Raw genomic sequence first — 16,505 nt, 5'->3', positions numbered from 1 at the left:
TATGTAAACGCGTGGAGATATGCAAAGAAGAAGTAGTGGCCATTTGGCCGAAATTCGTTCTTGTTGGTAGACTTACATGTTTAAAAGTGCGTATATATAACAGTAGAGAAATATAACCAAATTATATAGCGATTAGGTACACAAAGCCGAGAGTTGGGGAAAACTGTATATTTTTAAATACGATATTCGACTATATTAGATATTCGTAGAGTAATGCATGAACAATTGCAATTCGATTAAAAATATGAGCATATAATACAAACGTGACTACAAATTAAACTTATATACATACATACATACTTTAAAAAGTGAAATACAAACATACATAAATGTATAAAAAAAGAAAATTTTGAAATTCAATCTTAGCATGTTTCAGGTAATCGGCTTATTAGACGGAGGTAAAGAACTTTTAAATTACCTAAATATACATTAGTATAAGTAAGTATGTATTAAATAAAATATACACAGCTTTTAATAATGTAAAAGGTGTCGCACTGCACTTGCGTTATATTTCTTTTTAAACTATGATTTGTTGAATGAAACAGGTGTGTCATTTACATCCATTAAAGAATGTAAAAATATGTTACACATAAAATTCACTCGGTACGCAAAACCTGGATCGAAGTTGCAGCGGAAATATAGGTACGATCTCAATTCCGACAAATTCCAAGATTTTTTTTTGTTAAAAGCGGTCCACCTCGTCTGGCAACGGCCCAGCAAAATGTTTCTGCAAAAATCCATTAATCATTCAGAGTCAATTTAAAACTTGTGGGTAATGTATTTAACAAATCACACCGAGTTCCATATCACGAATCAGAGAAAAAGCTAGTTAAATATTAAAAGATTATTACATATGTAAGTATGTATAAATATTGAAGATCTTTATCCACATGCATTATGCCATTAAATAACTATTTGAACTTTTAAATAATAAAATAAACTTAAGATCCATTAGATCCCACAAAATTGCAGTCGATGTTAATGATACATACGAAGATAAAGTTCGATTAGGACATTATTAAGCGAAACAATTTAAAAATTTTATTTACAACTAGACAGCAACAAATCTTCACTGAAATACTTGAAACATTTCATCAACATAAAAGTCGGTGCGTTAAAGAGGCTTCACTTAGGACAGGAAAGTTCCCGATAATTTTGTAGAAAATGATCTGCCGTTATATGTACGTATATTTGTACACATCCTTATACTATTGCATTTATAAACAGCCAGTAATAAATGTAATAATAAAATGCAACACGGTGTGACATGTAAAAGAGAATTAGGCAATAAGTGATTAAGCGATAAATAAAAGTTAAGTGTATTTAAACATCGTTGTAATAATAGATGCAGATATTTTTTAATATTGAAATATATTATACATTTAAAATTCGTTTTGTTGCATTTCTTATGAATTAACGGGTTATAACTAAAAATCTGCACAAATTTTATTTCAGCGTAACTCAAAAGATACTATTAATAGAAAGGTAAGCTATTTTATGTTGTATAATTATATTATTTTAAAGATGAAAATAATAATGAACTTCAAAATATGGGCCATTGTCAACAACCCGTCTTAGTCAGGATACTTGAGAAAACACATTAGAGGTATTCGCTTACTCTTGCAAGATTGCAGATTGCAAAAATACTATACCGAAATATACAAGGGCACGAGAGCACCCATTGCAGAATCTAGTGATATATGAATGGCTAATTCGGTCAATTTGTTGTGAATGACTATTAAGCATGGCTATTGTGAATTGGCGCACCTTCTGCATATATTTTTAACAAAAAAAAAACTGTAAAAAATCTTTATATTTTAAATAGAAATAATAAAATCTATTTAAAACTTACCTTCCTCAACAATTTAACGACGTAATATATCTTTATGTAAAATGACAGCTAAAACAGATTTACATAGGTTTTGGTCTGACATATTTTACATCCATAGCAAATAATTTTCTGCGTATATTTTTTGTTGTGCCGGTGCACCAAGAAGATATATATGCAATTCTTGCACCGTGCAAGGGTTTTGCAAGAGCAAGAGAATACCCCTATTGTACACTACAGCTTTGACTTTGTCGGGTTCTTTTCTTTAGGCACAAAGCAGATGTTTTTGTTGAGCAAGAACTTGTGAGAACTAAATATCTATACAGAATTTAACCCATACAACCCATAAAGGCACACCCTATTGTTCACAACACAACGGGAAAACCACGCCACTTCTTGAAACACAAAAAGATTGAGAAACCAGACATACAGATGAAATGACAACAACAATGCCACTGCCAGTGGTTCGGTATATTTACGCGGCCAAGTGTTTGAACAGGACATCACCAGCGTAGCAGAGGAGCGTCAACGTGTATACCAGGACAGCGTATTGAAGCCTACACGAGCGTCGGCAAAAGTAGCCGAACCTAGTCGTCGTAGCACGCGAGCGTCAACGCACGTCGCAGGACATCGTCATTGCAGCCGTTACCTTGAAAGCACTTTCCTCGGGCAGCGACATTACAACGCGGGAGACAGTTTTGTAACTTTAATTTTAATTATAATATAAAAATAAAATAAAGCACGATTCGCAGAAGAGCCCCAATATTTACAAATTTATTGTAACGAACCCTGGACACGGCGAGTATACCTCAGCAAGTTATACTTGTAAGAAGCAGGAGCAGAAAAAGCTTCGTTACAATTGGTGCCCGAGCAGGGACCTTGCTTATCGTATAACATCAGGAAGATATTTAACACGGAAATAGCAGATCTCATGTGGTTGGACAACATGTCCAAGGAGTAACTAATCTCCTTCGCGCAGAGTTTGGGAGTTGACCACATAGGCATCACGCTGGAGATTCGTAAGCGCATAACTACACTGGCAGCCAGGGCGCACGAAGACCCTAAAATAGAGGAAAAATTTTTAAAGATGGAAACTGTATACAAAAAAAATGAGATCGCTTCACGAGACGAAGGCGATCAGAAGACAACATTACCACCAGATCAAGACAGAGGGACCGCGAGCACTTTCGCAGAATCATCACGGTTACAACCATCACCAATAAACAGGTTACTTCAACAGAACCACATTGTCACATTCGCACCCATCATCGACCAGGTGAGGAAGTGGTTCGTGCAATATGATGGTGGGCGAGACCCACTAGCGTTCGTTGAGAGATTAGAAAAGCTCTCCGAAGTGTACATGATAAATGTGGACATCCTTCCGACAACCATGCTCGAATTACTGTGCGGTACCGCTCTCCAATGGTATCGCAACAATAACGAACATTGGGAGAGTTGGACAACCTTCAAAAAGGACTTTCTGCGCTTCTTCCTACCAGCACGTTTCATCGAACCCCTCGAAGATAACATACGGCAACGAAGACAATACGTACGAGAAAATTCAAAGACTACGTTCTAGCTATGCAGAACTTAATGCGACACACTGGGTATAATCCGGAGGAGCGACTGGAAAGGATTTTTCGGAATAGTCACACCGATTATCTGCTCTACATTCGGCGGCGAGATTTCGAGACGCTAGCCGAACTCATCACACTGGCAGAAGAGTACGAAAGGATATACGAAGCACAACGACGAGGAATAGAAACACCACGACGCGAGATGACGAGACACATCATAGGTGCCCACGAGGTGAGAAATGCAAGTAGGCCGTTACCACGTCCTCCACAACATAACACTACGGTAGATGCGAATCGCCAGCAACCATCTACGAGCAGAGCCTTTAGGCCGGGAAATATATGCTTGAGATGTGGCCAGGAAAGTTACTATGCTAGGAGATGCCGTAATCCCAAGAAGTTATTTTGCGGGGAGTGTGGCTGAGCGATGTGCTAACCAAAGAATGTTGTCATCAACAACAGGGAAACGACCAAGGGTTTCGCCAAAGACAAGGCGCGGCAGACCCACGGAACTCAGCGCCGAACCACCAGTAATTATGCATCAGGAACAAGGCCGACTATACGCCTTAATCATGCTTGGCGGAGGACCCGCAGAAGCCGTCATTGACTCTGGCGCCTCGAAAAGTTTCGTATCACCACGAGTTGCAGAACATATGGACGCAACCGGGAATGGTAAGAAGGTGACCGTGGCTATTGAAATACAAATGGCCGATGACACCACCAGCAAGATTTTCGACGCCGTGGAGACCAATATTCAACTCGGACAGACATCGCTAAAGGCAGTGTTACACGTGATGCCCGGAGCGATTGATGACGCCATACTCGGATTGGATACACTGGGGAACATGGGAGCTATAGTATCCTGCGGAGGTCACCAGGTAGTGCTGAAAGCGTCAGATGGTCAGCAATCCACGGCCTCCCGCACCATGTCATCAAAAGCCGTAAGCAACGTGACCCTGAATACGCCAGACACACGCCTGCTAAAGCGCAGGATGAAGAGAAAAAGAAGACGGAAGCTTAAGTGCAGGAGGGTCAATCGATTCGAGACTTCATCGATCGCCAACCAGAGAAACGAAGCGGCCCGCATACGTGACTTCTTAGACGAGCAACTTCGAAAATTCAAAAGCATAAGTGGAGTGACGACCGTGGCGGAGCATAAAATCACTATGACCGTCGACCGGCCCATCAAACGATATTTTCCAAGGAACCCAGCGATGCAGGCCATTATAAACGCCGAGATCGACGAGCTGTTGTCGAAGGGATGTATCGAGCCGTCTCACAGCCCACACAGCGCGTCGATTGTATTGGCTTTGAAGAAGAATGGTAAGAAGCGTTTATGCGTGGATTATCGGCAACTCAAGGCCCGATCTGTACCCGACGCATACCCCTTACCTAGGATACAACACATACTTGACAAATTACGAATAGCAAGGTACATTAGTAGTCTGGACCTCAATAACGGCTACTGGCAGATACCTTTGGAGCAAGAATGCCGCCCATATACAGCCTTTACCATACCTGGGCGTGGCCTATTTCAATGGCGCGTTATGCCATTCGGCTTACACTTGGCACCAGCGACGTTCCAGAGAGTACTCGGCCAGGTCATAGGCCCTGAGATGGGACCACATGCCTTCGCCTACCTTGACGATATAATCGTCATAGGCTCTACATTCGAAGAACACGTACAAAATTAACGAAAGGTACTGCAGAGACTACAGCAGAACAACCTTCGAATTAACCCTGAAAAATGCGAGTTTTTCAAGAAGAAACTCCGATATTTAGGTCACGTGATCAGTGACAGAGGCATCCACACCGATCCAGGAACTGAAGCCCCCAACTAACGTGAAAGAAGTACCTCAATATCTTGGGATAGACTCTTGGTATTGCCGCTTTGTACCCGACTTAGCGACCATGGGCCAGCCGCTCACAGCTCTCCTGAAGAAAGAGAAACACTGGAAATGGGGTTCTGAGCATCAATCAGCATTTGAAAGCATCAAACGAAAGTTAACGGAGGCTGCCGTCCTGGCATGTCCGGATTTCAACCAGACATTCACGTTGCAGACGGACGCTAGCAAAATCGGCCTTGGAGCTGTGCTGACAAAGAATCTGGAAGGAGGCGAACGCGTAATAGCCTACGCCAGCCGAAAAAGAAATGAGGCGGAGAAAAACTATTCAGCTACCGAAAAGGAGTGCCTCGCCATAATCTGGGGAATTCGGAAAATGAGACCCTACCTAGAAGGATATCAATTTAAGGTGATAACCGATCATATCTCACTGAAGTGGCTGAATTCCATAGAAAGCCCTTCCGGTCGTATAGCACGATGGGCTTTAGAATTACAGTAGTATACCTTCGACATCGAGTATCGTAAAGGGAAACTCAACCAAGTACCAGACGCACTGTCCCGACAGCCGCTAGAGACCATAAAGCAAGCGACGACGATGGCTCCACAATGCAAATGGTGGCGAAAATGAGTTGAGGAAGTTCGCGCAAATCCAGAGAAGTACGCGGATTACATGGAAAAGGATGGCCAACTTTATCGCCAAATTCCGTGTCGAACCTAGGATGAAGAGGCTGTACCCTGGAAGCTATGTGTGCCTAAACCCCTCCGCGTAAGGGTGCTACAAGAGAATCACGATATACCTAGTGCCGGACACATGGACATGCGCCGCACAGTAGCCCGGGTCGCCAATCGATATTACTGGCCAGGAATGTACCGCGACATTAGCCAGTACGTACGCCAGTGTGAGTCTTGCCAGAAATACAAGGAAGGACAGCAGAGACCAGCAGGGAAGATGCTTTCACAGGTGGCACAAGAACCGTTTGCCACAGTTTGCACCGACTTCATCGGACCCTTACCGCGATCAACACATGGCAATACAATGCTACTGGTTTTTTTTCGACCGCTTCAGCAAGTGGGTTGAGTTAGTCCCCATGAGGCGCGCTACAGCTGAAGCACTTCGTCGCATATTTAGAGAAAGAATCTTCGCAAGATTTGGTGTTCCGAAGATCCTTACTTCGGACAATGGTGTTCAATATACTAGTACACTATGGCAACGTCATCTAAAGGATCTAGGGGTACGCCAGCAATTCACCGCACCTTATACTCCCCAAGAGAATCCCACGGAAAGGGTAAACCGTACGATCAAACGAATTATTGCACAACTCAGCAAATCTCGACACCAGCAATGGGACGATATTCTCCCAGAAATCGAGCTCGCAGTAAATTCCAGCATCTCGGCCTCCACAGGGTAAAGCCCGGCATTTCTTGTACAAGGACGAGAACCGCGACTGCCAAAGGCCCTCTTCGACGAAGTTAATATCGGCACAAGTATGATGCCCACGACGGGTGAAAAGAAATACAACAGGATGCAGGAAGCCTTGAGAATCGTTCGACAAAACATGGAGAGAGCGTCCACGGATCAAGCCCGCCATTACAATCTGAGGCGTAGAAAATGGACCCCCGCGATCGGAGAGCTAGTTCTCACGAAGGAACATCACCTTTCTAAAGCCGCGGACGGTTTCGCCGCAGAAGTACGACGGTCCTTATAAAATCCTTAGATACATTTCACCAGTAATCGTACATATTCGAAAGATTGACAGTGACAAGGAGAAAGCAGTAAACATCAGCGAATTGAAGTTGTACAACACTTCCGCAGCAGTGTAAAATAAAAAAAAAAACTATTTATATGAAAAAAGAGAAAATTGAATTGAAATTTATTTGAAAAAAAACATGAAACAAGTAAAAAAAAAAGATACAAAATATACGTATACTTATATGCGTAAGTCTTAGAATTTTTCTTTTTTAAGCTAAATGACCAAATGACAAATTGTAAATACAAATGTATATCAGGGGTGTTGTGGAATCTGATAGTTGTCGGAATCAGAATTGAAACCGATCAAAAAACGTAGTAGGTGTCACGAATTCAGATATCATTGGTTTGATACTCGAAACAGAATTTGTATCGGATTTGGGTGTCACGGATATTAGATTTACAAAACGTAATAAATGTTATCTCTTAAACTCTTTTTTTTAATTCAGAACTCATTAAAAACTTTAATAGGATTGCTACCAAATGTATTCATTTGCATGTTTTGTTACATTAGTACATTGATTCGAACATTGGTTTTACGTGTGTTCGAAAAGACGGAAATCCAATCAGATTCTGTGACACCAATGAAAATCAGAATTGGTTTGCAATTCTGACAGCTAAGCAATTCTGTCTTGGATTCCACAACACCCCTGTATATATTTATAGGCGTAAGTATTAGTAGAATTTTTTTTTCTATATCAAATATCCATTGTAAATTAACAATTTTTTTTTCTAATTTAAATAACAATTGTAACAATTGTAACAATGAAATGAAATCAAATTGGTTTGCAATTTTTAAGCAATTCTGTCTTGGATTCCACAACACCCCTGTATATATTTATAGGCGTAAGTATTAGTAGAATTTTTTTTTCTATATCAAATATCCATTGTAAATTAACAATTTTTTCTAATTTAAAACCCAATTGTAAATTAACAATGAAATGAATTGAATTTTGCGCAGAATGCAAAACTCTCCGAAGTGGGGGTGAAGTGTGAGAACTAAATATCTTGTTTAGTAATTTAACCCTTTCGATCCGAACGGGTCCTATGTGTCCCAGTGTATTTTCAAAGATACCTAGCGTAGAAAATAAGTGGTTAAAAGAGTTTAAATTAGTCCGTTTTCGTAGCTTATACTATTCTTAACGGTATTTGTTTACATTCGTGGTATTTTAAATAATAAACGCGAGTTCATTTGCCAAAATAGAACGATTGGTTGGACGCGTATTTCATAATTCGCAGTGAATTCTTCGATATTTGTAAGTTTACTGTTTTTAAATCGACTGAAACCTTAATAAATTTGTGTTAGTGTTTTTGACATATTGTGAAGTTGGTGAGTATTAATATTATATTGTATTTTTGTAATTATTGATATTTATAAGTTTGTGGGATATATGTGTCCCATCAGTATTCTTGTTGGGCTAAAAATGTCCCAGTCAGGATCCGACTCACACATTTATTGTCAACGTTTTATTTCAATTAATAATTTTATAACTTTTGTACCGACTAAAAATGTCAAAATCAATAGATCGCAATGAAATTGCTAATATCTGGGAGTCTTCTGATGAAGGTGAAGACTTTTCGGGCGTTAGTAGTGATAAATATAAGCCTACAGATGGTGAGGAGTCTACTACTGAAAGCAGTGATGCTGAGCATACGAGTATTGATCATCAAGACAAAGATGTAGGAGATAACTTACAAGAAGTTAACTCTCACCAGTATCAACCTCCTTGAAAATTTGAAATATGCGGCGTTAGGAACTGTTATGCCAAACCGTAAGAAATTGCCAGTAATTAATATTAAGCTCAAGAAGGCTCAATACATTTTCCGAGAAAGCAACACAGGTTTGATGTTTGCCAAATAGCATGATACCAAGGAAGTAACCGTTGTAAGTAATTGTCATTCATCTGAAATTTCGACTATAGAAAAAAAGCTACAAAACGGTCAAAAAGTCAATGTAGACTGCCCCGAAATGATAAAATTTTACAGACAGATAATGGGAGCAGTTGATCGAGCTGACCAAATCGCAGGCCAATACGAATTTGACCGGAAGTCTACCAAATGATGGAAAAAAGTTATTTATAGAGTACTTATGATGTCTGTTGGAAATTCCTGGGTAATCAGTTCTCAACTGGGACGAAAACAAAACCCATTATTTGATTTTATGATAGTTTTGGCTGAAAACATGATTGAAGAGGGAAAGAAGAAGGCATCTGTTCGTCGCAGTGGTATATCTGGTAGAAAAAGAAAAATAAGTGCTGGGCACCTACCGATGCAATCGGAGGCGTTGTGCTGGTTGTGCAGAACAAAAAAGAAGGAGAGACGTACAAAAACAATATGTGAAGAATGTCAGATTCTTCTCTGCAAGGACTGTTTTGCACCTTATCACAAATAAATACAAATTTTCAAATATTTTCATTAATTTCAAATTTATTTTATTTTATAGTCTCATATGAAATATGTATTTCACTTTTGTTTACCGAAAATGTTCATTGAATTACAAATAAAATTAGCTTTCATATAAAAATCAGTTGAAATAATATGTAAGCCTTGGGAGCATTAAGTACTGATTGGGATAAATATGTCCCATCAAAAAATACTGACGAGACATATTTGTCCCAGCCCCTCCCCCCGCCCCTGATTCATTGAACTCGTTTTTTAACGGAAAATATGTTTTTCCCATACCTGTCATCTCGATTTATTATGCGAAATACATTTTATTTACTTCAACGGCTTTTCGCATCGAAAGGGTTAACCCGCACAACCCATAAGGGCACACCCTATTGTTCACAACACAACGGGAAAACCACGCCACTTCTAGAAACACAAGAAGATTGAGAAGCCAGACATGCAGATGAAATGACAACAACAATGCATACGCAGCGGTGAAACCACGCCACGCAAACAATACAACGGGATACCATGGAGACGGAGAAATCAGACAAGCAGACAAAATAACAACAAGCATGCATACGCAGTGGTAAAACTACGCCACTGCCAGCAACATATGCCGTCCCAGCAACACACGCCATCCCAACGCAACATGTTGCGAATGTGTTAGCACGCAGCACATGCTTGGTGGGGAGTTAGGTGACCGATGATAAGACAGTCAGCACGGGACTGTGACAGCGTATACACCAGGGATAATGGGATGCCCAACTTATTCCAGCGTGAGAGCGCCTTAAAATAAGCGTTTTTTATAACATTTTCCATTATGGCCAGATTGAACATTTATTATATATTGGACTTTTAATATATGACGAAACTACTTAAATCCTTTTTTATGATTTTATGGTATATTAAAACAACTGACTTTTGACCTTTCAATACCCAATAAAAGGATTTAAGCTTGTTAGCTCACAATCATTAAATGTTTTTAATAATTTTCCATTGAAAATAATACAATGATGCTTCAAATTACAAAACGTTTCATCAAATACCTTTAAATTTCGCATTTTCTTTGATTTTCATTGTTTTGAATTTTTATTAGCGTTCTTGAACAGCGGCAACAAATTCCTCCGTTTACATATTTTTTTGGTAAGATTTCAATCTGGCCATCGCTCGTTTCCAATTGCTAAACGTCAAAACCTCGCCAATCCAGTCAACTGTCAAAGTTTAGGTGGTTTTGACGTTTAGCAATTGTTCTCTCACTTCCAGTGAGAGAGGAGTTGGACATCTCTTTATCTCTGGTATACACGTCAGACTACGAAGTGAGTTTATCCTCTAGCTAGTCTTGGTACTCTGCCTTGTGAACGCCGTCTGTTAAGGGTGAGCCTACCGTGGTCCGGTATATTTACGCGGCAAAGTGTTTGAACAGGGCATCACCAGAGTAGCAGAGGAGCGTCCACGTGTATACCAAGAGAGCGTATTGAAGCCTACACGAGCGTCGTCAGAAGTAGCCGAACCTAGTCGTCGTAGCACGCGAGCGTCAACGTGTATACCAAGAGAGCGTATTGAAGCCTACACGAGCGTCGGCAGAAGTAGCCGAGCGTGGTCGTCGTAGCACGGGAGCGTCAACGCACGTCGCAGGACATCGTCATTGCAGCCTACAAGAGCGCCGGCAGAAGTAGCCGAGCGTGATCGTCGTGGCACAGAGAAGCCAGTCGTCTAGCACCCAGGAACGCAGCAGAGTGGGAAACGGTATTGCCCTAACGGACCACACTGAACCGTTATCCTGAAAGCACTTTCCTCTGGCGGCGACATTACAACGCGGGAGACAGTTTTGTAACTTTAATTTAAATTATAATATAAAAAAAAATAAAGTACGATTCGCAGAAGAGCCCCAATGTTTACAAATTCATTGTAACGAACCGTGGACACGGCGAGTATACCTCAGCAATAGAAGAGGCTTTGTCCCGCCAAAATATGATTGCATCGTTTTTATGGTGTTTATGTATGAGAGAACCCAAAATTTTGTCCAAACATTGATTGTTGTAAGTCTCGTGATTTATTGTCAGTCCATTTGGTTTAAAGAATGGCTCAGAAATACTCTTAGGAGACACTGTTATGTAGAGCATAACTTTGGAATCAATCTTTTTTTGAAATTTGTACTTTATGTCGGGAGGCGTTGTAGACATATCGTATGTGTAATAAATATCATTGCCCGGCATTTGCGGTCCGCTGAGGGAAAAGTAGCTCTCGTCATCAAAAATGGATGATTTTCCATTTTTCAAATTCTTGCACATCCACTTACATTGTGATTTTACTTGATTTATCTGCTCTTCGCTGTACCCTGGACAACGCTAATTTTTTCTGGCTTTAATGTTAAGTATATTTAATGTTTTGCAGGTATATGGCTGTGGGCATTCGAATTTTCGTGCGGCTTTGTTTTGACTTATGCAATCCTTATTGCTGAATGCTGTCTTCAGCTTCCGAATGTTTTGGGGCGCCATAATAATAATAATAATACCCAACGATTACCCTCCTCCCGCCCACCGACGCGAGGGGCGCAATCCGCGAACGAGCGGTATTAGCCGAGTCATAAAAGGCAAGAGAGTTTTAAGCGTTGCGATCTTAAGCTACTCAGCTACAGAAAGAAAAATTTCAACAGCCGAAATTAAGAATTAGACTAAAGCTTATAATTTTCAAATGTTACTTGTTAAGATTAGATAAAATAATTTTTTTAATGGTAAAAGTGAGTCTGTTAGATCAAATGTGCTGGAATGAGAATTGAAATCATGACATATACGGCGGAATGGTTCGTTTAACTCAAAATTTGTTCTAGAAAATTTTAAAAGTAAGGGTCTAAACGGCCTGGTAGAGCGAGCGGGAACGTTAAAATTAATATCAGATAAGAGAGATGGGCTACAGACTGACCCATTCATGAGTTTTACAAGAAATATTATACCAAACATCTCCCTACGACTAGCGAGTGTCGGGAGATTTATAAGTTTTAAACGGTTAGTGTAAGGGAGAAGATTTAAACTGGAATCACAATGCAAATGATTTAAGGCAAAAAGTAAAAATTGTTTTTTAACGGACTCTAACTTATCCGAATGGACTTGGTAACTAGGGTTCCAAACCACAGAAGCATACTCCAATATAGGCCTCACCAGAGATGTAAAAAGAATTTTTGTGGTAAGCGGATCTCTAAATTCTTTAGATCAACGTTTAACAAAACTAAGAACGCCTTTAGCTTTAAAAACCGTGGAAGATGCGTGAAGATTAAAATTGAGTTTGGGGTCCATAGTTACTCCCAGATCAACAAAACAGCATACTTGATCCAACTTAAAGTTTTGTATTGCGTATGAAGTAGGGTCTACAGCTCTACGTGAAAAACACATCGTTTTGCATTTTTTAAGGTTCAATGGCATGTCATTTCTATCACACCAAGAAACTAGGTTGTTTAAGTCTGTTTGCCTACTGACATCTTTCGCTATTTGAAGTATGCGTTTTAAAAAGTTTTACATCGTCAGCATATAATAAAACTTTTGAAAACTTAACAACAGATGATATGTCATTAATCAATAACAAGAACAGAATTGGACCAAGACGGGTACCTTGAGGAACGCCTGAAGGAACATTGATTATGTCAGAAAAAGTATCGTTAAATATGACTTGTTGAATTCAATTACTAAGATGAAAAGCAACCCATTTTAGAAATATTGGTTGAAAACCAAGAAGGTCAAGTTTATTCAAAAGAATTGAATGGTTTACTTTATCAAAAGCTTTACTAAAGTATGTGTATATAACATCAGTAATCTTATTTTACACGTTAAAAAGATGATACAATCAGTTCGCTAATTGCGTTATACGTATTATCATTTGAAAAATAAAAATAACAAAATAACTGACAATTAAAATTAGTGGAGGTTTTTAGTTATAACCCGTTATATGAATTAAAACAGAAGATCGCTTACTTGCTTGATATCACCTGAGTGAAATGTAATACTTGGGGAGTGAAATTGATTGATGGTAAAAGGTGTGATTGATTATACGTATTCTTGTCATAAATTCTATTGACAAAAGCCTAAAGCCTCTCACAAATTTATTGAGGCGATTAATATCAATTCCAGCAAATTCACCGGATTCGTAAAACTTGGGTTCCACTCTGGGCCAAAAGGCTTTTGTAACTCCACAAGTCCTGGGTTCAGAGCAACGCTTGGAACAACAAAGCCCATAGATCCAGTGCCCGAATGCACGTATGTATATAGGAAACCGTACTCGTTCCCATCTTGATGGAATTTGGATGTGTTAATTATGGAAGTAGTTTGATGCTATTCTAATCAGGCCATGCACTCATTGACTAGCTTCAAGGACGCAGGCAGTAGTCACTACTGTGGTCTGGCAGTCTGAAATATGAGTTGATTGAGAGCTCCCAACATAAGACTGCCCGGTTACACTGAGCTTCAAGTTATCAGGAATGCAGTCGAAGTGAGTGGATTTCGGAATCTCCGTCTTTGGGACCCTTAATGTATTCGGGTTTCCCATAGTCTGATAGCAGTTTTAGCAATGCATCTGCCGATTATGTTAACGAATGCTATATGTAGAATGACATTCAGTATCCTAACGCATACCTTTATCTGACTGGCACCTTCCTTGAGCGAACAGTTTTCCATGCACCAAACAGTATGTGCAATTTTCAGAAGTAATTACCCTCTCTAATGCGGAATAGCTCTGGGCGAACAATTATTTGCAGCCCTCTTCTCGACGACAAAGGAGATTATTTATTTATTTATTTATAATAATTCATATAACAAAAAGAGTTTTATTATATAAATACATAAACGCAGCACTGGCTACGAGGCCTTCAGCTGTCTTGTAATTATAACTAGGTGAAAAATTCTAATTGCTAAGGGTTAGTAAAGATGTAATTTGCTTAAATATATTTTAACAAATCGTTAGTTTTTAAAAATCTATATACAATCATCACGTTTTTTTCTGAAGGTTCACTTAGTAGTTTTATGAGATCAATGTTGCCAGAGTTGTGGGCTGTTGGGTGAAGCATCGGACAGAGTGTGAGTAAGTGTTTGATAGTAGCGGTGTCCTCGCAAAGGGGGCAAATGGATGGGCTTTTACCCGATAGTAAGTGGGCGTGTGTTATGATAGTGTGTCCAATCCTTAATCGAGTATATGTCTTCATTGCGCTAGTTGGAACTGCTGACGAGTAGATTATACGATTTCTGGCTGGGTTTATGACCGCGTAGTGATGTTTAAATGTTTTCCATTCGCTTGCGTTTTTTGATGCCTTTTGTGCTTAATAAGGTTAAGAATGTCTTGCTTGGATGAGACGTAGTATGTTAAGGCAGGAGTCCTGGCTACATTTTTCGCAGCGAGGTCTGCAAAGTGGTTGCCTGTAATACCCGCATGGCCAGGGATCCACATTACTTGGATTTTCTGAGGGGCACACCAATGACCGCGTCTCTGATAACTTCTATTATGGGATTGCGATTGGAAGGAGACGTTATTGCAGACATACACGATTTGCTGTCTGTACAGATGAGGAACTTTCCTTTAGTCTTTTTTGCGTAATTAACTGCATGAAGGATAGCAGATCCTTCAGCAGTAAATACAGAGGCCGTTGAGGGAAGAAGCCAATTGCAAATAATTTCTCCTGTGGCAGTGACAACTGCTAACGAAGTGGAATCGGTGGACTTGGAGCCATCCGTAAACAATAACTTCCAGCCATTATTTGTGTAATTAGATTCCAGTTCAGCAAAGGTTTGTTGAAAGACTTCGTTTGGTGTGTTTTGCTTGGACAAAGACATAAGCTTATTCTGTAGTATTTTATCATTGATCAGACAGGGAGGATGTCGAGTGGTGAATTTGCGTGTTGCGTTACGTGAAATATTATTTTCTGCAGCGAAACTTAAGCATCTCGAAATAGCCGATTGTATTCTTGGAATTTTTCTTTTTTTCGTGGCATGCGTGATAGTTGTATTAAGTAATGGGTTGGTGTTCTCAGCCGTTTTCGCAAGAATTTGAAGCGAAGAATCTATAATTTTATTTTGAATAGTTGGTAAACCAGATTCAGCCATTATCGTTTTTATTGGCGAGGTTGGAAAGGCCCGGGGAGACTTCGCCGTATTGCGCAATGGTAAGGTGCATTTAAAAGGTTGATACTGCTTTTGGAGCAATTGCCATAGATGGGGAGCCCATAATCTATTCTTGAAGTTAGCAAAGCTCTGACAACATTGACTAGTGTGTTCGGATGAATAAATGAATGCTTAGACGAGAGATATTTAACAATATTTAATCGTAACATTAACGAGTTTCTGACATATTTACAGTGAGCATTAAAATTATAATTAGAGTCAAAAATTAATCCTAGTATTTTTAGCTGTGTTTTACATTCGATGTTAGTTTGGTTGTGGGTTAGTGAAATACCGTTGCATTTTTGCTTCCTACATACATGAAGGATACGTGTTTTGTCTAAGGAAAGTGAAGCACCAGACTCCAGTGACCAAGTCTCAATTTTAGTAAATAAGGATTGAGCTAAATTTACGTCAGAGACTTTTGTGTAGATTAAGACATCGTCAGCATAGATCTGGTGCTCAACTCCTTTGTAATTTTTTATCATCCTACTAATATCATCGAAAGCAATGATAAAAAGGAGGGCTGAAAGAGGTGAGCCTTGCGGCGTACCGTTAGAAAGCGGGAGTGTTGAAGAAAGAAAACCATTTATGTTGACTTTGAGTTTTCTGTTTGTGAGAAAGTTAGTAATAAAACGTATCATATTCTGGCCTATTTTCCATTTTCTTAGTTGTCGAATAATAATATGGGCTCCAATTTTGTCGAAAGCTCTGTGAAAGTCCAGAGATAGTACGGACACATGGTTTTTGCTGGACAAAGCGTTAGTAATGAAGTAGTCTGGTTGGATTAAAGCATCTAACGTGCCTTGACCTTTTTTGTAGGCGACTTGATTCGGTGTTATCGAACTTGAATCAACGAAATGTTCGTAGATACACAAAAGTAAAAAAAGTCAACAAAATGTTCGTAGATACATACTGAAGTTTTAAAATTGTCATAGCGATAGTGTAAATATCTATTTTTGAAAAGAAGAACGGGAATCCATG

The sequence above is a fragment of the Bactrocera tryoni genome, chromosome 5, assembly GCF_016617805.1.
Source record: "Bactrocera tryoni isolate S06 chromosome 5, CSIRO_BtryS06_freeze2, whole genome shotgun sequence".
Classification (NCBI taxonomy): Eukaryota; Metazoa; Arthropoda; class Insecta; order Diptera; family Tephritidae; genus Bactrocera; species Bactrocera tryoni.
The sequence above is the reverse complement of the archived record's forward strand: the minus strand, read 5'-3'. Positions refer to the sequence as shown.